Raw genomic sequence first — 20,650 nt, 5'->3', positions numbered from 1 at the left:
TTTTTTTTTTCTTTGATAAATTATAATTGTATATAATTATGGGGGACACAGTTTATTGAAGAGGAGTAGTCAAGAGTGGAGCTTGACAGACCAAGTGTGTTTATATGGTAGAGAATTATCTCACTTAGTACTGACAACAGAGCTATCCCATGAATATATAAATAATAACGAATTTTACCCCATGCTATTTTGTGGTTCCGTATTATTTCTGCTTATTTTCTGAGGGAGCATCACTTTTCTGTGGGTAAATACTCAAACTCACTGGATTCTTGAAATTTTAAATTCACATTCATGTTAATGTTTTTATAATGTAGTAGCTAATGGTAGTACCTTTAAACCAGATGGCCTTGTGTTTGAATCCTGTATCCCTAGCACCAACTGTGTGATCCTAGGAAAATAGTTAAACTCTCTGGGCCTCTGCTCTGTCTTTAGGTGGAAGTAATCATAATAGTATAATCTCAGGACTTTTATAATGATTATAGGGAATAATCTATGCAAAGTGATTAGTAGAATCTTTGGCACAAAATAAATGTTTAATAAATGTAACTGTTAGAATGATAATAAAAGTAATATCATGTTTTAATAACCAAATCTCTATTGAGAAGGATTAGTATAGACCTATTTTGTCTAGAAAGCTGATCTCCAGTATCTAAATTAAAGATGGTTCAATCATAGGATCCAAATTTCAAAAACAAGTTTGTAATGATAGAGCATTGATCACAGGATTGGGTGTAGCAGGATCCCCATCTTAGTTCCACCAGGTAGCTTGAGATTGGGAAGAAACCCCATGCTTACTCTCAAGATTTCAGTTTCCTCATTTGCAAAATGACACTAATGGCCTCTTCTGGCTTCCAACTAAAAAATTCTATAATTTTGATAACGTATGGAGCTCTCTACAAAAGCCCTTCTTGCTCACAAGTCTGTGGTTTTATCAACAACATATTGTTATTTGTAGTACTCATATATTCAGGCATTAAATCGGAATATAAAAATGTTGATTCAGCAAATGTCTTATAGTTCCATTTTATGGTGATGCATTTTGTGGAGGTGTGTGCATTAAACATCAAGTGCAGCATGCACATGTCCATTTAGGTATAAATATATGTATATGCAACATTTATAATCCTGTAAATAAGCCTGTGATTATACAAAGGAAGCAAAATGTTTAAATATTTATTTTCTAAGTGAGGCTCTAAAAGATTTCACTTTCAAGCTCTTTGAGCCTACCAGACAAATGCTGGGTTAAAACAACAACAACAACAACAAAGTTTGAAATGGTCTTAGGAGAAAGAAGATTTTAATTTTGGAGCAAAGATACCATACTGTGGGCCATTGTTAGTGTAGATCTCCTTTCAGCCTTCTTCAACTCAATAGTGAGGTCCATTTCCAGGTATGATTCTGGCGGCCTTACCTAAGCTGAAAAGAATATGCTTCCTATAATACAAGATCATTTCAAATGCTTTTGGTAGAGCCAAGCACATTAAACGGAGTGAAGAGCTGGAGAGTCGAGAAGGTCTTCTAGATTAAACTCACTAAAAGGTTGTTTGAGAACAATTGTAATCCTCAGTGGTCTTTTGGACCGCTTCAGCTGAAGCATCTAATCTAGCATCCTGGCAGATATGCTTATTTGAGGCTGATATGTACCATCTGTTATTATCCACCAGTGAGCAAAAAAGACTGGACACCTCTGGTGTACACTCTGATAAAAAATAAATACTATAAAACAAAACCAAAAACAAACAAAAGAAAAACATTTTCCTAGATGGTTATGTGAACTTAATATATTTTAGAAGGAAGGACAAAGAAGCTTAATTTCCTGGAAGAACTGTCTACAGTAGGGTACGGGAGTTGGGGTGGGAGGGATTCTGCCATATTTGGTGAAGGACTGTGAAGATGGACACAGGCTAGGTATTGGGTAAATTCTGATTACCTGAGGTACACAGAGGAACAAGAGTAGAATGTAAACCAGTAGAAAATTTAGAAAAGAGCACTGAACAATGAACTTGGAGACTCAGGATGAAGACCTGAATCTTCCATGAATTATGTCAGAGACATTGGCCAAGCCAATTTATTAAATCTCTCTGAGCTTCATGTGCAAAATAAAATCCTTTGCATTTTCCTAGCCTACCTCACATTATTGTGACACTCCAATTGTATAATATGTTAAAGTGATTTATAGACTTTATTTACTAATTCAAAATTTAAATCTTCCATATCCATGAGGACCTAAAATACTACAAGGAATACCTACACAGAAGATAAGTCACCTCTCTTCAAATTCTTCCATTGTAGATTGGAGACAAGTCACATGAAAAAATCAAGTAGAGAATGAGAGACAATGAATGTCTTTTCAACTATGTATACATAAGTGCTAAAAGCATTGAGTATGTTTATTGGGTTTTATTTCCTCCTTTTCCAAGCGTTTCCTCCCTGGACTTTGTTTGGCTCCATTTCTGAGAGCTTCTTACGTAAATGCTTTCCAAAGCTTTCTCACAACGCTTTTTTTCTGTGACCTTTCTCACCAGATGGACTTAATCATTTTTCCATCAATTCAAAGTGGATCTTCCAGGAGTCTGCACGGACAGAACTATTTCAGCTACTTACAGCCAGCAATGCCCATGCCTTATTGCTGATTACTCATGCCATCCTAGTTATAACTACTATCTTGCCTTAGATAACTTTTGTCCACATTCCCATCTTTCTATTCGAAAATTACACCTGGAAGTCTCACCAACCTGTTAAACATCATCACTAAACTTTTTTTTTTTTTTTCCTTTTTTGTCTTTTTTCGTGTCCGGCAACGGATCGCAACCCTCAGTGTCACGCCCGTACCGGACCGGGACCGGCAACAGAATCACAACCCTTGGTGCTGCGCCCGCACCTCGCCCAGCCAGTGAGCGGGAACCCGTCTGTATGTGGGATCCGAACCCTCGTCAGGAGCGCCGCCGCACTCCGAAGCGGCGCACTGTAGCAGTGCGCCACCGGGCCGGCCCGATCATCACTAAACTTTAATGTGTCTTCTCCACAAATAGGCTTTGTTCCTTCTTGGGCTTATTTTGTTATATGGCACCATGATTTTCTTTTCACTGAGGCTTGAAAAGTAGGGTTTATTTTTTTTTTTACTTGTCCCTCTTCCTCCACTACTCAGTAATTGCTGTCTTGTTTCCATTTTGTAATGCTTCTTGTACGATTCCTTTGTTCAGTTCTCACATCCAGTATCTAAATCAAGAGCCATTTGCCTGAAGCATTGCACTTATTGTTCTGCTCCCAGTTCATCTTCTCTCCATTCCTCTTTCATGGACATATTTTCAGGCTAACCCTGATTATGTGATTTTTAATTTAAAAAACTTCAATGCTATTTTACTATTTAATGAAATCACCATTTAAAGGGCTTCATGTTCTGGGCCCAATATACCTCCTCTTCCATATTTCCATCCATGCATTCTGTGCTCTGTTTAAATGCACTGAGGTTATATTCCATTACAGCAACTCAGAAAAGACTTCGTGGGAAAAGTAGTCTTTCATAAGTGTCAGGACACCTGCTTTATTCTTATGTAAAACCAGGAATAGATCCCTCATGATACTCATTTTAACACTAGATTGAGAGACCAAACCCATCCACCTCTATAGTGCCTTCCTGATTTCCACACAGTGGAATGTAATGTCTCCCCGTTTGGAAACTTCATAGTACTTTCTTCCTGTTTAAAATTGACTTACTACTTTCTGATTTTCATTATAATGATTTTTTGTACTTGTCATTCTACCTTATTAGATTTCAAGCTACTTGAAAGTAGGGACTTTATTTATCTTTGATTCTCTGCAGTATGTTCACTCGATATCCATTGATTTGGAAGATTCCAACAGGCAAAGTAATGCTTATTTTGATTCTTATTTCCAAGGATTTAATTGAAATAAAATCATAAAATATTATATATATGTAAAATATCTATTATAAATATATACTAAAAGCTGTCATCATCAGAGAACTAAATAAATTTTTTCTTTTATAAATAAATTTAGAAGATGCAGTGGTACTAGTCGTGTTTTCTTATCTAACATATCTTAATATAATATTTTATTCTATTGGCAGATAAAAATCAATGCTTCCAGGGAAATAAAAATTGACTAACCTCTTTCTTTTTTTTTATTCACTATCTAGCTGGAAGAAACTTAAGAGTGCTGTCAATTCACAAACTTTTCTCTCTGAAAATAACATGGCAATTTTCCCAGATGATGGTGTTTCTGTAGATTTTTAAACCAAGTTAAAATTGCACATACAATAATGGGTTCTACCAATCTTTTTAAAAGACAGTTACTTTAAAAGACATGACAGTTACATGAGATTAAGAAAGATGGTGCTTCATCAGTATACACAGTGAATTTAGAAGTCTTTGGAATGTATCTCCATCCACTGAGATCAACATTATGAAGATAAACTATCTTCCTTTTCTGCAGGATGGCCCTTGGTGACACTATCTGAACTAAGGTTTGATAATGGATTGGCCTTAGGTATAAATTATTATTATAAATGTACATACAATTTTAATGTCCATTCCTTCTTTCTATAAAATCATATTAATTGGTCACAATGTCCTGGGAATTGTGTGAGCAGCTAAACCTCTAGAGCAGAATTTTTCTAAGTCTATTCTACCAATTATTTTCTGTAATAGATGTATTTGTATTCTACCAAATATTTACTGTAATAGACGTTCTTTGGGGAAAAAAAATCCTCTGGTCAAATAATGTCTCTATGTCCCTTTCAGAAATGTACATGCAATTAGCATATTAAAATTTCAGATAAGTCCAGCACTAAAAAAAAAAAAAAAAAAAAAAAAACACTGATTGACTTTAATACAGCTTCCCCCACATATTTTTGAACAGGAAGATATTTTTGTGTCCCCTCTTTCCCAGTCCTATCAATAAATAACCCTCTAGAAAATAAGTCTGTAGGACATCTCATTATCTCGGTACACATGCTAACAAACACAATGAGGAAGACACGATGGCTCACAGAATAATCGTTCCCTGTTTGGAAGATGATTGGGATTACAATTTTCATCCTCAGTCACAATCTGTTTAACTTTGAGAAAGTTACTTTACCTCTCTGAGCCAAATAATTTCCATTGAATAAAAGCAAAATAACAATGGATTTGTGATCTAAAATTGAGGAGCAGATCTTATGGTTGCTAGCTGTTATCATTGCAAACTCTGAGAATATACGTATACTCATAATACTATCAGTATGAAATATAAACTGTAGTACACCTAAGAAGTTATGAATATAGGACAAGTTAAGAACATGTTGGGTGTGGCTAACGTCCAGTTGATATAGCTTATTGAAAGAGATATGGATCTTTCAGATAGACATCTGGAGATTTTTAGTGATTTACCAGCAGTTTTCTTCAATATTGCACAATAGTCTATTACCGTTCAGTTATACATTATTGGATTTGGCTGTGCATGTTTCTGAAACATTTGGCAGAAAAACATATGATAGATTCGGACAACTAAAAGAATGTAAAATTCCATAGTAAGAAAATAATTATAAGTTTTGAAGAAACCAGAGTACCAATGGAAAATTGAATGATGTGATGATATTTAATATAGGTTGCATCCAAGAGAATTGTTTGGTGGAAGCCCAGTGAATTAACAATATTTCAGAAGTTAATAGACAAGGGCAAAGAATTTCTGCAATTTTAAGAATAAATCGTTTTTGTTATATTTTTCCTCTCTTGTTTCAATGCAAGAATGATTTTGTTAAGTTACAAATAGAGGTCAATTTGTAATCTGGGCCCTAAATCTGCCACTAAATAGCTGTGTGACGTTAGATGATGTTACTTTACGTCTATGGCCCTCATGATTTTTACATACGAAGTAAAAGGCTTTAACCGTTTACTTTTTCAGGATAAAAATCTCTTTTTCTGTAACACAATGTAGAGATGTCAGAACTATGATCAAAATGAAGGTAAATCACTCCAACACGTATTTTCTACTTGCTCCAGTTGAAAATACACCTTTAGCATGAGCTTATTTGAGAATAACAATTGATAAAGAAATTCAGTTTATAGACATTTTGGGTTAATACGCTTTGTGGAAATGTACAATTCGAATGGCCTCAAATCTATATTTCAGAGATTGTAACAGTTTGATAAGTTACCGGATATGAGGACGTCACAAAGGAGACATCATTGCTCATGTAGTACAAAAATTCATTTGTGTTCAACAGAGCAAAAGGAAATATCTCATTGAGCAAACTTATAGAAAACTGTGTTTTTCTATGTATTTGAGCTCTGAAAATAGTGACATAAATACATTTTTAATTGTGTTCTTGTAGGAAAGCGAAGCAACTAGTTCAGAGATGCAATATATAATAGTCATTAAAATCACAGGCCAGATTGCCTCGCTTTAAAATCCAGTGCTGCCTCTTGGGGCAGCACTTTTAGTTTTGTGCTTTGTGGAAAAAAACTCTTGTTCTCTACACTTCAGTTTTCTTTTATGAAAAATACAAAGGATAACAGTAAGTACAGTACAGCTCTTTTCTGGTAATTAAATTAAGAATGCACGCAAAACATAGCACCTGGCTCTTATAGAAGGTACTTAACTAGTGTTAAGAATTTTTAAAATTAATACTCAAAAGTTCTAGTTTCAATAAAGGTGGAGTAGCTGGATTCATACTAATCATCCTGTTAATAACATTGATAAACTTTGGACAATAATTAAAACAACGCTTATGAAACATCTGTTTTAAAACACTGGAAATCAACTAAAAGTAGGTAGAAACCAGAAGAGAAATAATCCTTAAAAGAAAGGAACCAACTGAGTCTGACAATTAAATAGCTTTTCTCCAAGAGCCCTCCATAGTGCCCAGTGGCAAACAGAGGAAAGAGCTTCAAGCAGAAGTCATCAGTTTTACCGGGATGAAGAGGTAGAAGTCGGAATTTGTAGCTACTAGGATAGCTGGAAGTGGAGGGGGGAATTTTCTCAAAGGAGTAGCACCAAAATGGTGTATAAAATCTTCTCAAATATTTGGCTGATGCCTAATATTACTGTACACAGAAGGCATAACAAAAGGAACCCAGAAGAAAGCTGCATCCAGGAGAATAAAGATGAACAAAAATTTTAGCCTAGTGTTAGAGAGACATTTGAAGTTCAAGTCCTAACAAGTTAGAGAGGCTCAGAAAAGGCCTTGGGATTTTCATTGAAATTCCATTGGAACCATTCTTTATGAGTAAGGATAAAAGGCTGCCTCCTAGTTCTAAGAGCAAAACAAAGACTCTTAAGAGGCCAACTGCGAACAGAGGTTAAGTCATATCTAGTCAATCTGCCTGTTTTCTAATTTGCCTCTGGAAGAAAACAACATTCTTTTAAAGAAGATGGCATCATTCAGATTTTCTACAACATATTACCCTTAATGTGCAGTATGCAGTTAAAATGTACAAGATATAAGAAATAAGAGAAAAAATAGACACAAAATTAAATTAAGAAGAACAGAAATAGACCTCTAGATGACCAAGATACTAGAATTAGCAATAAAATTCTTTAAACTGTGTTTAATAAACTTTCAAACAGGTATTTTAGGTTTATTAAAGGATTCAGGGAAATGTGGTGAAAACAGGTGAACAGTTGAGAATCACAGCAGAAAAATGGAAAATCACAAAAAAGAACCAAATGGAATTATTATGAGAGAAAAACACAGCATGTAAGATATAAAAGATCTATGGATGGAGTAGACATAGCAGAAAAAAGAATCAACAGATGCAAGAACAGATAGAAGTTATTCAAATTGAAACACAAAATAAAAATATAAAAATAAAAATTAAAAACTAGATTAGTTTATTTGAGACCTGTATCATAATACCAAATGATAATATGGCTCTCTCAAGTAGAGGAGAGTAAAAACAGGGAAGAAAACAAATATTTGATGAGATAATAGTCAAAATATTTTTTAAATTGATGGGAGACATAAAACCACAGAACCAAATATCTCACAAAATCCCAAGCCAAAAACAAACAAACAAACGTACAAACAAACAGACCCAAAACAAAGAAAAACACATCTATGGATATTACAGTCAGTCTGTTTAACACCAAAGATAAAGAAAAACAAAACTTAAAAGCAGCTAGAGGAAAAATGATACATTGCATTCCATTTAACAATAAGAATCATGACTCATTATCAGAAGAAACAAACAAAAAAAAAAAAAAAAAAAGAGAGAGAGAAACCCAGTAAAGAATAGAAAATCTCTTCTAAGTACTGTGGTTGGGGGGAGAACTGTGAACCTAAGATTCTATATCCCCTTTCCAAATATCTTTCATAAAGGGAGAATAACTGAAAAATGCGGAGAGAGAGGAATAAAAGCTAAAATAATTTGCCACAAAAAAGTTTATGAAATTTCTTCTGGCTGAAGAAAGACTAACCCACAGAGGAAACTCAGATGCAAGCAAAGATGAAGACAACTGCAAATGGTAAATACGTCTGGATATGTAAAATAAGTTGTACATTTCTTAACTTTTTAAGTGTCTGCTGACTACTTAAAACAATAAACAATAATATTTTCAGAGGTAAAATATATAATATACTAGCAGATTTGGCAAATTAAATTATACATTTTAAGGTATAATATTAATTTAGAATAGTGAGTGAAAAGATAATGATTCAAAGCAACCACTGAAAAATAAAACAAAGTATAGCTAATAGATTACAAGGGGAGATAAAATGAAATAATATAGAATTCTCAATTATTATAAAATGAGGAAGAATGGAATAAAATATCAGACAGGACATGTAGACTGTAAATAGCCAGAATATAGACTTAAACCCAACATATCAATAATGTCATTCAATGTATATGAACAGACTGCAGGTCTAGTTTCATTCTTCCGCATATGGATGTCCAATTTTCCCAGTACCATTTACTGAAGAGGCAGTCTTTTCCCCAATGTATGTTCTTGTTGATTTTGTTGAAGATCAGCTGGCTGTAAGTATGTGGGTTGATTTCTGAGTTCTCTATTCTGTTCCATTTGTCTAGGTGTCTATTTTTATGCCAGTATCATGCTGTTTTGGTTACTATTGCCTTGCAGTATAATTTGAAGTCAGGTAGTATTATGCCTCCAGCTTTTTTTTTTTTTTTTTTTTTTTTCAGGATTGCTTTGGCTATTCAGGGTCTTTTGTCATTCCATATGAATATTAGAATTTTTTTTTCTATTTCTGTGAAGAATGTCATTTGTGTTTTTATGGGGATTGGATTGAATATGTAGATTGCTTTGGGAGGTATGGACATTTTCACAATGTTGATTCTTCTAATCCAATAGCATGGAATGTCTTTCCCCCTTTTTGTATCTTCTTTAATTTCTTTCAGTAGTTATTTGTAGTTCTCTTTGTAGTTTTCTTTTCACCTCCTTGGTTAAATTAACTCCTAGATATTTTATTTTATTTGGTTACTATTTTAGATGGGCTAGCTTTCTTGATTTCTTTTTCTGCTAGTTTGTTATTAGAGAATAAAATGCTACTGATTTTTGGGTGTTGATTTTTTATCCTGCAACATTACTGAAATTGTCAATTACTTCTAAGAGTTGTTTGGTAGAGTCTTTAGGTTTTTCCATATTTTGGATCATGTCATCTGCAAACAGGAACAGTTTGACTTTGTCTTTTCCAGCTTGGATGCCCTTTATTTCTTTCTCTTGACTGATTGCTCTGGCTAGTACTTCTAACACTATATTTAATAGGAGTGGTGAGACTGGGCATCCTTGTCTTGTTCCTGTTCTTAGTGGAAAAGATTTCAGCTTTTCCCCATTCAGGATGATACTGCTAGTTGGTTTGTCATATACAGCTTTATTGTGTTGAGATACTTTCCTCTACACCTAATTTGCTGAGAGCCCTTATCATGAAAGATGTTGAAATTTATCAAATGCTTTTTCTGCATCTTTTGAGGTAATCATATGGTTTTTGTCCATGATTTTCTTGATGTGGTGTTTATTAACTTACATATCCTTGTCTCCCTGACATGAATTCCACCTGATCATGTCTATAATTTTTTGATGTGCTTCTGTATTCTGATTGCTATTATTTTGTTGAAGATTTCTGCATCTATGTTCATAAGACATACTGGCCTGTAATTTTCTTTCTTTGTTGTATCTTTGTTTTGTTTTGGTATCAAGGTGATACTGGCCTAACAGAATGAGTTTAGGAAAGTGGTCCCTGTTTCAATTTTTTGGAATGATTTGATGAGAATTGTTGTTAATTCCCCTTTAAAGGTCTGGTAGAATTCATTGGTAAAGCCATCCAGTCCTGGATTGGGGGACTGCTGATTACTGTTTCAATCTCATTGCTTGTTGCTGGTCTGTTAAGGTTTTATATTTTTTTCTTGGTTCAGTATTGGTAGTTTGTGTGTGTTCAGAAATTTATCCATTTCCTCCAGGTTTTCAAATTTATTGGCATATAATTGTTTATAAATAGTTTCTAAAGATTTTTTATATTTCTGTGGTACTGTTTGTAATGCCTCCTTTTTCATTTCTGATTTTTGTTAGTTGGACCATCTCTCTCTCTCTGTCTCTCTGCCTGTCTGTCTGTCTGTCTGTCTGTCTCTCTCTTTTATTTGTTAACCTAGCTAATGGTTTGTCTATTTTGCTTATCTTTTCAAAAAACCAACTTTTTGGTTTTATTGATCTTTTGCATCATTTTGGGGGTCTCTATATCACTTAGTTCTGCTCTGATCTTAATTGTTTCTTTCCATCTGCTAACTTTGGAATTGGATTGTTCTTGTTTTTCTAGTTCTTTGAGGTGTAGCATTAGGTTGTTTAGTTGAAATCTTTCTATTTTTTGATGTTAGCATTAGTTGCAATAAACTTCTATCTTAGTATTGCTTTTGCAGTATCTCACAGGTTTTGATGTGATGTGTCTTTATTTTCACTGGTTTTAAAACATTTTTTGATTTCCTGTTTAATTTCTTCTTGAATCTATAGGTCACTCAGGAACTCATTGTTTAATTTCTATGTATTTGTATAGTCTCCTGAGTTTTAGTTGTTATCAATTTCTAGTTTTAATGTTCTGTAGTCTGAAAAGATGCTTGAAATGATTTCAATTTTTAAAAATTTGTTAAGACTTTATTTGTGACCTAACATGTAGTCTCTCCTGAAGAATTTTCCATGTCCTGATGAGAATAATGTATATTGTGTAGTTGTTGGATGACATGTCCTGTTATACCTGCTAGGTCCATTTTGTCTAAAGTGTAGTTTAAAACCTGTGTTTGTCTATACATTTGTTGCCTAGATGATCTGTCCAGTGCTGAGAGAGGAGTGTTTAGGTCCCACTTTTATTGTATTGTGGTCTATTGCTTTCTTTATGCTTAATAGTATTTGCTATATATATCTGGGTGCTCTAGTATTGGGTGCATATATATTTATCATTGTTATGCCTTCTTGCTGGATAGATCCTTTTACCATTATATAGTGGCCTACCCTGTCTCTTTGTATGTTTTTTTGTTGAAAGTCTGTTTTATCCAGCATGTGAATAGCTACTCCTGCTTGTTTTTGATTTCCATTTGTGTGATATGTCTCTTTCCATCCCTTCACTCTTAGTCTGTGGGCATCTTTACAGGTGAAGTGAGTCTACTGAAGATAACATCTAGTTGGGTATAGCTTTTTAATCCAAACTGTCAGTCTATGTCTTTTTGAGTAGGGATTTTAATCCATTTACATTTAGGGTTGTTATTGGGAGGTATTGTCTTACTCCTGCCATTTTATAGCTTTTTGTTTAGGTGTTTTAAGTATCTTCCATTCTTTTCCCCCTTTTATTATTCATCTTCAATATTTGTTGGCTTTTTTAGGTGGTAAGATTTAGTTTCTTTTTTCTTTCTCATTGGCATTTGTGTTTTACCCATGGGTTTCATCCTTTCTTGTGCATTTGTGGTAGCAATGATTGTTTTTCTAATTCTAGATGCAGGACTCCCTTTAGGATTTCTTGCAGGGCTTGTTGTGTCATGATGAACACCCACAGTTTTTGTTTGTCTGGAAAAAACACTGTTTCTCCTTATTTTGGAAGGATAGCCTATCTGGGTATAGTATTCTTGGCTGGCATTTTTTTTTTCTTTTAGTGTTTTGAATATGTCATCCCATTTTCTTCTTGCCTGTAGAGTTTCAGTTGAGATGTCAGCTGTGTATTCTGATGGGGCCCACTTATAAGTGACTTGACACTTTTCTCTTGCTCTTTTTGGATTATTTATTTGTCTTTGAGCTTTGCCAGTTTGACTATGATGTGTCTTGGAGAGGATCTTTTTGGATTGAATCTGTTTCAGATTCTGAAAAACTGTGCCTCTTTCTATACTGCAAAGTTTTCTGTTATTCTTTCATTGAGTAGATTTTCAATGTCTTTACCTTTCTCTTCTCCTTCTGGAAAACCCATGATTTGGATATTTGCATGCTTAAGGTTGTCTGCTATCTCTCTTAGACTTTCTTCATTTGTTTAAATTCTTTTTTATTTATTTTTTTCCCAACTGGTTTATTTTCATAAAGACCATCTTCAAGACCAGAAATTCTTTCTTCTCCTTGCTCTAATCTGCTGCTTAAGCTATTGGTTGTGTTTTTTATTTCATTGAATGAATCTCCTATTCTAGCAGTTCTGATACTTTTTTAGAAGGTATTAATCTCCTTGTAAATTTCCTACTTCATATCCTGGATATTATTTCTTGTTTCATTGTGTTGTCTAACTGAATCTTCTCTTACTGCGTTTGTTTAAGAATGTTAGTTGGAATTTCTTTTCAGTGATTTCAAGGGTTTCCTGTTCTGCAGAGTCTGGTATGTGAGAATTACTGTATTCCTTTGGTGGTGTCATATTGTCTTGTTTTTTCATATGTCCACGATCTCTACATTGACTTCTAGTTGTCTGATAGGTCAGCTGCTTGTTTTATTACTCTGGAGTAGACTTTGAGGAGAAAGACTTCCTTTTCTTTTTCCAGGTTCTTCTAGTGATTCTGCTTGTGTCAGTACAGTCGAATATGTGGTGGGCCACCTGCATAGTGATCGTGTTTGCTACTGTGGTGTCAAGCCATTCTTGAAGCAATAGATGCTGTGGTGGTAGCTGTTGTGGACCGCCTGTGTGGAAGCAGTGCAGAGCCTCTTGTTTGTGGTGGCACTTGCTCCTGCCTTCTGTGTGGGTGGTGAGCAGGCTGTCCCAAGTATAGAAAAAAGTTAAATGGAGGACAAACAATAGATAAAATCAACTAAAGCAAAAGTTGGTTTCTTTGAAAAAATTAATACAATTTATAGCAAGATTTATCAGGAAAAAACAATGATAAAACACAAGTTACCAATATCAGGAAAGAAATAAGGAGCACCACTTCATAGCTTACAGACATTAAAATATAATGAAGGGATATTATAGTAAGAAGTATAATAATTCATATGACATGGACAATTTCCTTGAAAATCTACAAGTCACTAAACTGTTACAATAAGATATGAAAAATTTAATACTTCTATAACTGTTAAAATAGTTGAACTAATAACTAAATAAAGCTTCCCACAAAGAAAACTCTAGGGCCAGATGACTTCATTGGTGAATTTAAGGAATAATACCAATTTACACGAATTCTTTCAGAAATAGGTAATGAAGGAACATACAACAATTTTTTAATGAGGCTGGTATAACTCTGATACCAAAACCTGACAGTAAACATTATAAGAAAAGAAATTTTATACAGTGTTCCTTATTGATACAAATGCAAACACTTTAATGAAATATTAACAAAACCCAACAATATATAAAGTGATAGTGTACTAGGACTAAATTATTGCGTTTCTCCCAGGAACACAAAGCTGGTAAAACTTTAAAATCAATCAATTTAATTAATCACTTAAGGAGAATAAAGAAGAGATATATGTAATTATCTTAATAAATGCAAAAACTCCTTTGATAAAATTAAATTATCATTTATAATAAAAAATTGTAGAAAATTAGAAATTAAAGACATATTATTCAACCTAGAATTGGCTATCTATAAAATGAGCCTATAGCTAACCTCATACTTAATTGACAAATATTTAACACTTCTCTTCTAAGATCAGGAGCAACGTAAAAATGCCACTTTCTCTGATCTTCAGCATTGCACTGAGTTACCTTAATAAATGCAGGGCATTATAGGAAGGGCAATATGGCCAAAAAAAAAAAATGGAAAAGAGAAAGTAAATGGTTATTTTTTACAGATTATATAGCTAATAAGTATAAAATTAAAAATAATCTACAGATAACTGAAATTAATAATTGGATTTTTAAAGGTAGCATGATACATGGTCAGTATAAAATAATCACCTGTACTTCAATATTCCAGCAACAAACAATTAGAAAAAGAATTTTAAAAAAACAGTACCTTTATGAAAGCATGATAAACCATCAAATTCTAATAATAAATTAATTGAAACATGCAAGAAGTTTACACTGAAAACTTTATGACTTGCTGATGGAAATGAAAGAAAACCTACATAATTGGAAAGATATAACATATTAAAGGGTTGGATGAGTATATATTGCTAAGAGATGCCAATGCTCTCTAAATATTTTCTTTAATATCTTGTGTGTGTGTGTGTGTGTGTGTGCTGTGAAGCTGGCCAGTATAGGGATCTGAACCCTTAATCTTGGATTGATAACATTGTGCTCTAATTGAACTAACTAGCCAGCCCCTCTCTTTAAATTTGTCTAGAGACTCTTTGTGATCTCAATCAGTGTCCAAATAGCTTTTTTAGAAATTCATTAACTGAAACTAAAATTTATATAAGAATAGAAAGTACCTAGTATACGCAGCACAATCTTAAGTCAAAAGCATAAATTTAGAGGATTACACTGCTTTATTTTAATACATGCTATAAAAGCAAAAAAGAAACGAAGGAAACAGATCATTGATCAAAATACAGAATGATTAAAATCATAGTCCTTCAATTCATGAGCAATGTTTCTAGCTAATGAATACCTTGTTTTCTATGCCAAAAAAAAAAAAAAGAATACAGTTTTAGTACAGTATTTGCATGACCATAGATAACTAAATCAATGGAATAAAAACTGGAGTTCAGAAATAGATCCACACACTGGGCCGGCCCAGTGGCGCACTGGATAGTGCACCGCTTGGGAAGCGCGACGGCGCTCCCGTCCGAGGGATCCCACATACAGACCGGCCGCTCACTGGCTGAGCGAGGCGCGGGAGCAACACCGAGGCTTGCGATCCCGTTGCCGGTCCCCGGTCCGGTACGGGGGCAACACTGAGGGTTGCGATCCGTTGCCGGACACGGAAAAAAAAGACAAAAGCCAAAAAAAAAATAGGAATAGATCCACACATATATAATTAATTTATTTTCAGCATAGATACCCACATAATTCCAGGTAAAAAATACCTATTTTTACAAATAAATTACGGTGGGAATATCTATATAAAAATATAAATCTTACTCCTACCTAATATCTTAAAATATACAGCTAATATATTCCAACTGTATGTTTTGTATAAGAAAAGCATAAGATTGGTTCCCATCTTCCAAAAAAAAAAAAAGAAAAGAAAAAAGAAAGACATAAGAGAATGTATTCATGAGGCAATAACTTATCCTAAAGGACACAAAAGGCAATAACAGTAAAAGACAGAATTGAAAAATTAGACTTCTCCCAAATAAAATAAAATATTCTGCTAATCAAAAGACACTTAGAATACATATATAAAAGAAACAAGATACAAGGAGAAAATGTTCTCCATATCTGAAAGAATTCCTGTTTATAAAATATGTAGAATTTCTACAAACCACTAATGTGAAGACAAGTAACAGAAAAAATGTACAAAATGCGTGAAGCAATTATTCATGTGGGAAAGTGTAAAAATGGCCAATAATTATATGAAAAAGTACTCACTGTTATTAGATATCAAGGAAAAGCAAATTAGAACCACCATGTCCTCATTGTAATGGCTCAAATTTAAATATCTGACAATACCAAGTGCTGACAAAAATGTGGAGAAAGTGGAAGTGTTGTACGCTACTGATAGGAGTGTAAAATAGTAAAACTGCTTTTCAAAACTACTTGAGGGTTTCTAATAATTTTAAAGACATATGACTATGTACCCTATAACCCAGAAATTTCATTCCTAGCTATTTATTCGAGGAGAAATTAAAACATACGTCTTCACTTGTACAATGATGTTCACAGAAGCTTTGTTCATAATAGTCAAACACTGGAAACAAATCAAATGTTCATTAACAATGAATGAATAAATAAATTCTGATATAATCATATAGTGGAATATAACATAATAAAAAGGAGAAGACTATTGCCCACAATGACATGAATAATTCTCAAAAACATTATGCTGCATCACTCCATTTATATCAAGTTCAAAAAGGTGATTGATAGTGACAGAAAACCTATAAGTCATTGTGTCTGAAGATTATTGCCCGGAAGAGGTCATAAGGAAACATTTTGGGGTGATGGGAATATTCTGTATTTATATTTGTGTGATGGTTACATTGGTGTGTACATTTGTCAAAACTTAGAACTTTACATTTAAGATTAATTCTTTTTATTGTATATAAAATGCATCTCACTGAAAAATAAAAAGAGAGAGACAATAGCCCAAGGTCACAGAGTTAATTAATGCCAAAACATGAGTTAAAATGTCGACTCACTCATTTCCAGAACATTTAAGATTTCAATAATTTTAACATGAGCTGAAAATTCCCTTATAATAATAATACTAATAATCATTTTAGGCTGGCATGAGACACTGGACTTAGCTCAATATATTCTCATCTATGCAAGGAGAGTCTTATTAATATCACAAAGTTTGCAGCACATTGTTAAAAGAATAGAGGAAATGATTACCATTGGGAAGGACCTAAGAAACAAACAAGGAAATGTTATTTTACCTATACAGACAACTCAGAAAAATACATACACAATCAAGGGAGGGTGAAGTTAAGTTTTACAGCTCAAGCAAAAGTGAGGGGGAAAAAGTTTCAAAGAATTTAGGCTAAAAAATAATCAAAGATATAGAAATGTTTCCACGAGAGGAGAGTCTAAACGATTGCTGTCTTTTATTCTATCAAGACAGAAGCTAGAAAGGGCATGACTACAAAGTCTTAATAATGGAAGGGATAACTTAATTCAGTTAGAAAGAATCTTTGTTAAACTCTTCTAATCACTAATTTATTGAGGAGTTTCTTCCAACTCAGAAATAGCAACAATATTTCTGCTAAAAAAATGACTAGTCTACTATCAATGGTTGCCTGAAATCCGATGTTGAGACATATTTTGGCATCTATCTGGGCTCCGTGTTAACACCATGATTGATTACTGCTGTGTTCTCCGATCATGAAATGGGAAAAAAAGTGGGATGTTTTCCCACACTCTTAACAAAGGACCAAGAATCTAATCTCTGAATACCTGTAGACTCAAGGCAGCTAGTGCCAGTGCTGGATAATCCATTGTGAGCCCAAACTGCATTCTCTGTATTCCTACCTCTGCTCTGTTGTGTTATATAAAAATTGAATCTTTCTTCAACATCTCAGCATTTTAGATATTTGGAAAAATCTCTTACTCTTATTATTTTCGTATTTAAATCAAATATCTATTTCATTCAGTAATACTCATAATCCTAGTTGCTGATCCTGCTTAAAAATGCCAAGTGGCACCTTATCGCAAGAGCGTTGGAACAGTATCCCATTTGTCTTTGCATCTCAAGCACGTAGCACAAAGTAGACATAGTAATAAAAACTTGCTGAATGAGTAGGACATCTTACTTTGTTCAGTTGTGTACATCAATTTTGTTGCTAAAAATTCTAGATTTCTTGTCAAATGCTCTCTTTCTCTCCATGCTGTGGAAATATCTGACATATACCTAATAACAAATTTACAAAGTTTCCAAAACAATATTTCAGGTGTCAGGAAAAAACATATTTAGCTATGTATAAAATGAAATCAGAGCAGTGCATGCTTTGTATGTATGATTCTGACATTTTATGTCTGTTAGTCTGGGTTACAAAAGCGGATATTTTCATCATAGCACAGGTGCAGCCATTATTTTATTTTCCCATTGCCTATTCTATGCTAAGCACTGGGTTAGGGGACTTCATATATATTTTTCTCATTTAGTTTAAGAAGAGATTTGCTGAATACTCCAGTTTTGGCTGTTGCTCAGCAATACTTTCCACTAACATGGTATGTAAGCTTGAATAAACTTCTTTTGCTCTTCCAATTTTTAGTTTCCCCATTTCTAAACTATAAGGCAAAGACAGTGTCTCTTTCACCATTGCTTCTTCACTGTATAGTGCAATGTCTGGCATGTAGTAAGTGATTGATAGAAGTTTGCTGATTAAATGGATGATAGAATGAATTCAAACATCCATCCGCCTTTGCCATGAAGCCTTTTTTAGTAATACAGCTTTGATTTCTTCTGGTTCTAATCACCAATGGCAAAATCATAGATTTTGAACAGCTACTTTGTTCCAAGAATGCCACTAGATACTTTAAATGTATTATTTGTTTCTCATCAAAACCTTGTAAGGGTCAAAATTTCTTTCATTATCTACATGGCTCTCTATCCTCTACTAGTGCCAAAAAAATATACATTAGAAAATAATATCTTTAAAACATCTTGAAGTTTGTGTATCATAAAATGAATGCGGTTACTTATAAATGTCACATTTGCATAGCTAATTAAGCTAAAATGCTGTGCAAATAGAAAATACTGTATTAATGCAGATAATATCTATGTTTCTGGTGAATATTTCTGAAGAATTGCAAATTGATTTTATTCTACTGCCAGTTATGATTTTTTTTAACACCATTAAATTTAAGATAGTTTCTTTTATGACAAAAATGTAATTATTTGGGAAGAACAGAGCTAAAATATATTGTTAACATTGATTTATATTGCAATTAACTCCCAGGATGAGTACTTTTATTTGTAATTGTATATCAAACATACAATGCTTTCAACGCTCATTATACAAATTATTTTTCACATCTTTTCAATTTAAGTATATTCATCCAAATGAATATAAAATACATGAAAAATAATTAGGGAAAATTGATAGTTTCATTTTAATATGTTCATAAATATATTTTTTAAGTTTTCAGATGCTGCATATATTATGTTATTCTATAATAAAATAAAGTTTTATAACATCAAAATTATTTTTATTATGGCAATTTTCCTGAGATAAATTCCTTAATAAAAATGCAATTATCACATTCTTTCAAGATTATTATAATATCTAGATAAGGAACGTAATCTTTAAATTTATGACCCAAGATTACTGTTTGTTTACTTTTAATTAGCTCCCAAGGTGTCTTTTCTTTTGTGAGATATTATTCTTTTCACTAATAAACTTCATGTTCATAATATCTAGATAAGGAACGTAATCTTTAAATTTATGACCCAAGATTACTGTTTGTTTATTTTTAATTGGCTCCCAAGGTGTCTTTTCTTTTGTGAGATATTATTCTTTTCACTAATAAACTTCATGTTCAATAGAAAGGTTAGATTTCCTGCATATTGCCCCCAACAAGATTTTTAAGCAATTTAATCCCATAAGCAATAATTATTGTGCCATTTATAAGCAGGGAGTCATGAAATAATAGAGTGCATGCTGGTACAATGCCATCTTACTTCCCACTCTGTAGTTTCTTAGAATAAAGATGTTATATGATAAGTTAATTTCTTCTAATTAAGGCAGGGCGTGTGTATTAATTAGTCATATTGTACAGTACCACGGATCTTAGAAGGGAAGGAACTTCAGATGGTAATGTGTTGCAGTTTCTTCTAAAAGGTAAGTTATTTTGATTTATACATAATAGATATTGCACTTGAGGCTCAGAGGAGGTGCTACATGCTAGAATTAGCAACACAGCTAGTATAGACTTAATATGCCAAGTTCCTGGTTTTAGATCACACATATGTTATTATTCTATGTAAATTTGTTAGAAGAAATGCTTGTTCCCTTCCACTTGTGTTTCTAGAGAAAGGAGATTTCCAATCCACAGGGAAGAGTTTCTGGGTGAATATTTCCAGCTTTTCCTTTCAGCTCCTCATTTCCTCCTTTCCTTGGTCACATTAATCAAAGTAAGGAGGTAACTTTAGCAATAGGTGCGTCAAATGCATGATATGTAAAATGTGCTACATTTCTCTTTGCTACATTCTCTAATTCTATTTTACCATGATGTTAAGGACTTTACTTCATTTGGCTAATTAAGTCTATTTATCAACGTGCTAGAAATCTTAAGAGAGGTGAATGATTTAGTGACTCTGCATCTCCAGACATTGAAAAAATCAATCTGTTAATTTATCTCTCCCATCCCAATTCATATTTTAGAGTGCTTCCCACTCCTTGTCACATCATGGCACACATACAAATTGTACTCTTTGGCACAATGCAGTAAACCGAGGAGGCTACCTGGCAGTAGCCAAAAGAGGGATCCAGCTGCCCTAAAACTGAACCACTCCCTCCCAGATGCAAAGACAGTCTCTGTTTGCTAAATATGATGCAGGGTCTTTTCTTTTCTTCCTTCCTTCCTTCCTTCCTTCCTTCCTTCCTTCCTTCCTTCCTTCCTTCCCTCCCTCCCTCCCTTCTTTCCTTCCTTCCTTCCTTCCTTTCCTTCCCTCCTTCTCACTTCACTGTCCCT

The sequence above is a fragment of the Galeopterus variegatus genome, unplaced genomic scaffold (genome assembly GCF_000696425.1).
Source record: "Galeopterus variegatus unplaced genomic scaffold, G_variegatus-3.0.2 Scaffold1465, whole genome shotgun sequence".
Lineage (NCBI taxonomy): Eukaryota > Metazoa > Chordata > Mammalia > Dermoptera > Cynocephalidae > Galeopterus > Galeopterus variegatus.
This window is presented reverse-complemented; position numbering follows the sequence as displayed.